The sequence below is a fragment of the Papaver somniferum genome, chromosome 7 (assembly GCF_003573695.1).
Source record: "Papaver somniferum cultivar HN1 chromosome 7, ASM357369v1, whole genome shotgun sequence".
In the NCBI taxonomy this organism is placed as follows: domain Eukaryota; kingdom Viridiplantae; phylum Streptophyta; class Magnoliopsida; order Ranunculales; family Papaveraceae; genus Papaver; species Papaver somniferum.
Window position 1 is genome coordinate 186,082,022 of NC_039364.1, and position 6,000 is coordinate 186,088,021.

The following is a 6,000-nucleotide window of genomic DNA, read 5'->3' on the forward strand; positions in this document are numbered from 1 at the left end:
TGAATCACGCTTGAAACCATCAAAACAATCTTTTTAATTCTCATATTAGATGTCAAATTTTTGGACTGGAGTATTATATATCTTCTCTGCGATAACATCTTTACAACATGATTCGGGAAGACCCTTTTTACGAGTCTGCAATGGGAGACGAATCAATACATATATTTACTAACAACATCTGTTGATGAAAATCAAACAAAAAAATATTTACCCATGCTGAATTCACCGTGTAACCTAGACAGGGATAAAGTGAAATCTCTGGTACTTCTGGATATTGTTTTCTTCTTTCAGTTTTTGTATGTAGACAAACAAGTAATAGAGTTAGATTTACTGACACATCATTGACTATTAGGACCGTGAGATATATAAAATCTGACGGATATTGTGTTTTGTCAAAACCTTTTGCTACATGACCCTGATTCATAGTTTAATTCCGTTTTGTCTTTAACTTATATAATACAAAAATTGTAGCCTACAATTCAGCAGAAGATTTTGTATAGTTTAATCGTATACATCGTTGAAACATTAGCGACTCGTAACAAGTCACGTCACATCATGGAAAAGTTATAATAGATTTTGAGAAAAATGACTAATAGAGATTCCTTATGATCAAACAAATGGAGAAAACCTTTATGGTGTAGGTTTCAAAAGTTTGTCTTAGATGCCATTCAAGAGCTAGAGAGTATGTTTTTATATATCTTTTTATATCGTTAAAATTATTGTACCATCCATGATAATTTATGATAATAACTAAACACAACCCACAATCGGGTTAAATTCAACTTTTGTTATTTTCACAACTAATTTTATACAACCTTAAATGAGGTTGACCATTGTACTTCTACCCAATTTAAGGCTTGTTGTATCTAATATCTCATATCTGTATCTCTTTACATCGATCAAAGATCCTTAGATTGTCTGTACCTCATGGTATCAATTTCGTATTGGCCGATACATACAGTATATAGTACCGTATTAACCTGTATCGCCTACATGTATGGATACTACCCGATTATAACTGATAAATAATATAAAAGATATGTAAACGATAAGATATGATGATAGAAAATAAGATCCGTAACTTACAATGTAACAAGTTAGCTTTATTAGTTAACCTTGATAGTTAAGATTATGCACATTCTAAGTATGCACGCGATGAACACAATTCGAGATTTTATAGTTCAAGGAAACAAATGCATTCACTGTCATTCGGTGATTAATCCATTTTTCAAAGTGAAGAGTCAATGGAATTTCAATTAACATTCTCAATATCCAATACAAGAGTGTCATGATAGAATAGAAGGATCCTTTGAAGTTTCAGCGAGATATTATCTAGAAGAACAAAGTTAATCATCTACTAGTTATTCAAATTATGAAGTCGAAGTTAACATAAATTTTAATCTTTTGAAATTATTATTTTGACCAGCGGGGAAAATGAAATATGCTCAGTCACATCTGATAGGTTGTCAGCCGACCAAAATATTTCATATACTTTCGACAATAACGAGCCGAGTAGCAAGAACATGATCATTTCCACAAAGACAAAGGATTATTATTTGTTGTTAAATTTTTTCGTAATCAAGGGGCATTTATTTAATTCGATTAATGTAAACTAATGAAAGTGAAAAGGCGAGGGTACCCAAATATACCTCAAGCTAAAACTTTTCCTACCTATAAGTCCTTTCTCCGAAAGTGATTGTTCATGGACTGAGTCGATACAATGCAACTAACCGGTTCACACTTCGTGTGATCGTCTATGGATACGAGATCAAGACAATACAACAACGAAGTATGTTACTTGATAAAAAAGTTCGGACTTAACCAAACATAATAGGATTCACTTATCAAGTAAATAAGAATTAACGTTTGTGTGTGTTGATAGTGGATTTTAGTTCAGAGCTAAAATTGTAAAACCAAATTTAATGCGCTGACATCCTGCAAAGGGTAAAGCCGTTTGATAAGTGATGAGTACCTCTTCACTTTATTTATTAGAAGCATTTCAATAAATACACAGAATTCACCCAGAATGGTGCATGTAGCAACAATCCCAAATATTCTATGAATTTTAGCATTATTAATTAATGCATGATTTGCCTAGTATTTCCTGTGTTGTTCCTAGCCAAACTTTCATTATTAGCATGGCATGACGACTGAGTGTTCACTCTCAGCAGAGTAACATGAATATCCAAGTGCCAATTTTGGGACATGCACGAAATACCCGTACATGGTGCATCACTCTCTGACAAAGAGAATTTCGAATCGACGCGAAAAAACTCGATCGAATGTATTTAATTTCCTTAAAGGAAATCTGGACTGTCTGTATCAGTCTCAGAAACAATATAGACCGCGCAAGTTGGCCACATGATTTAACCAGCCTAGCCAAACCCTAGCAGGAGCATGCGTTCACCGTGATGACCGCTGGCGGGCCAACTTATGCTCTAGCCGGTCGAACACCACGCCATACTTCCCAGCGCACCAAACGCCAGCCCTGAAATAAGGTGGCCGCGCTGCTGCGGAAGAAAGCTCGATCGAGCATGGACTGTCCAAAACAGTCTTAAAACAATCATGACCGTCCAACTTCGCCAGCCTTTAGATCATCCCATGAATGATCAGAGAAGCGCTAACGCACACGTTAGCAGGCCCACTTCTCCCTCACCCGTTCGGTTTTCTCACGGCAAGGCTGTGGAGCAATGAAACGATTGCTCAAACCACGGCAGGCGTGATGCTTCTAAGGGTCGCGGAAATTCCACTAATGTCTTAAATCGATCATAACCATCCAACTTAGCCATCATGTTTGGATGACTTAGATCATACCTAGGACCATCAGGGAGGTGCACATATGTTCACCATCAGCCCAACGTGGGCCCCGCACGATCGGTCTCTCCAAAGGAGAAGCATAGCTCGCCAAACCGTTTGGCCAAATTCACGTATACGTGACTGTTTCAAAACCCTAATTAGGGTTTGCGACGTTGCATATCTTTCGTTGTTCGATCACGACCATCCATCTTCGCCAGCCTGGATGGAGGGTGTAGATATAGATTTAAGAGGTCCCAAGAGTGTCAACGTGATCAGTGTAGGCCCATCTTTGCATGTAACCGGTCGTCCTAGGCAGACTAGGACTCGACACCTCGAAACGCGCCCCCCAAAGTGGCATGTCACGCAACCTTTAATCCTTTGCGGCAATGGATTTCTGCCGCAAATCGATCACGACCACTCATCTTTGACAGTCAAATTGAGTGGCCAAGATCAAGCCTTCACGGGACGGAGAGGTATAGGCGTGCAAAACAACGAGCCGTCTCCACGCATGACTGGTCGGTCCCACCGAAATCGGCGCCCATGTGTGGATTCGGTCAATCCAAAGAGGGATGCTTGCGCACCTCCTAAAACCCTAAAATTCCATCAACGGTCGTGAATATATACCGTAAACCATCTCGTCCGTCCAACTTTGCCAGCTTGGCCGGACAACCTAGTTTAAAGACTAGGCAACTAATGAAGCATCTCGATGATCATTGTCCGCCACTCTTCCACAGGGAGTGATCGATCGGGGGATGGCTCACCCGTGTAGCCTCCAAACAATCACTCGAAGATGGTTGGACGTGATGCTGTTTTAAGACGCTTAATCCGCGAATTATTCGGTTAAGCTTTAAAAAAATGATGCTTCATACATATTGATTGTTTTCGATGCATTACATGCATCGAGCATACACGATGTTTCATAAATATCGATTCCTTAAATAAATTAGTTATTTAAATTAATAGAACTGTATGCTATTTCCTGTAGTGGGTCCCACGATCCGCTCATTCGAGACATCAAGCATGTCACAAACTGGGGGATACTTACTGGGGTATTGGTCTGGCGGTTTACAACGTGCAGCGTGCAACGCGCCATTACAAGAACGTGTCGGGAAAAGGTGGACGATTAACAGTGATGAGGAAAGTGGGCAAAGGTGTGATCGTGTGACAATCACCATTCCTACACGACCCCACTACTCCATCACTTCACCTCCTCCACTTCTTAAGAGATGAGGGTTGCGCTCAATGACTTGTATAAATAGGTCCTTCACCTATTTCCAAACAACACAAAAAAAACCAAGTGTTGTCACAACATTCAGAAAACACCCAGAACTGATAGCTTTCATTGTGCAAGCCAGTTCATCATTCTGATACAAGTCATAAATAGGCAACACCTTCACAATCTCAACACCTTCTTCGCTTCCCTCCCTAAGATCAACCCCATCTCCTTCACTTTGTGACCGAAGCAAGTCTGGAACGACCACTTCTTGGTTCAGGCCAGAATTGTATAGATTGATCTCTCGAATCAAAAGAACTCCTGTGCAGTGCATTTGTTTAGGGTTTAGATTCATTTCTCATCCACACACCCAAATTTACCAAAATCAGTAGAAACAATTTTCACCCATAAACAATTGGCGACCACAGTGGGAGATTAATCTCTCGGTTGTGAAGTCAATTTCTTCAATACCCAATCTCATTTGGATGATTTCAAAATGGTTGGTCTTAGGACTCCCCCAAAAATTTCAAATCCCGGTCGAAGTTCCTCCAATGAAGATACCCCTCTTCCTAACGGTGTATCTGATGGTGTAACCAGAAGAATCCCAACATTAATCGAGTTAGCACGAGTGCAGGAAATTCACACGAAGAACATGGACCTGATCAAAGAAACAATAAACGGCATACTCGATCTCCTCGTCAAGATGACATCAGATATGAGCGGTTCTCCTGTCAAGGAGATTTCTACACTGGGGACTGATCCTCGCAACGGTCCTCCTCGAGATAATAGTTTCACTATGAACCATAGGCCAGTGGATCAGGAAGCGACTTCTCTACTGGAAATTTTATGTGAACGTTTACACCTCTCGAAGAATCAACGAACGGAGACGTTTGTTGCAATCAACCAGATAGTCCTGGACGTGCATTTGACTCATTTGCATCCAGAAGCCTCAAAAACACCAGAGATGTCTGTGAATAATGTCACATTTACAGAAGAAGACATGATGGCGGAAGAAGGTCACAGCCGGGCCCTACACGTTACCGCACGCATCAAGAATTCAGATTTCAAAAGGGCCCTCATCGACATTGGAGAATCTTCGAACGTGATTACTCTCAAGACACTCAGGACGACCAAGGATCGAACAAGCAAGATCGTGCGACAACCTACCACGATAACAGACTTTGAAGTAAACCAAACCAACACGTACGTGTATGTCAATCTGAATTTATCTGTAGGGCCCATCCAATCAAAGGTGAAATTCGAAGTCACAGAAAAGGAGTCGGACTACCCTATGATACTGGGGAGACCATGGATTCATGACAAGAGGATCGTCCCATCGACGTATCATCAATTCCTGAAGACTATGCTGAACAAAGAAGTCGTTCGTATTCCTGCATCATTGTCTCCTTACGTACCAATATGTGGAGCGAAATTGTTTGAACCAAGAGAAACTCTGCGGGAAGAATCAGACAAAGTTCATTGCATCCCACTCCCCACGTGTGCGTCAATCCAGGAGGAGGTCCGACTTGCATCATTGAAGGCTAAGCCCCATGATGCATCTTTGCTGACAAGGCGTCCCAATTTTTCATCATCATTTGAAGCCGCGGCCCACGCTCACACTAAGAGGGAACACACTTTTGTGACAAGCCGTGACCAGAAAGGGAAAACTGTGTAACGACGCCGCTGTTAGCAATTAGCAGGGGAGACTGTTACCCAGTATCTCCGCCCAATGGAATGCTACAACAACGACGAGCCAAAAGAAGAAGTGCTTGATGATCCACGACAGCTGTAAGATGACACCAACTCCACAACTGATGAGCTCGAAATCATTAACATCGGGAAAGAGGAATCTCCTGGGCCTATCTCCATCAGCTCAACCTTGTGTACGGATGAACACACGAAGCTCGTAGAACTTCTCAAAGAATACCAGGACATATTCGCTTGGACGTATGAAGAAATTCCCGATTTAGATGAAAAATTGATTACCCATC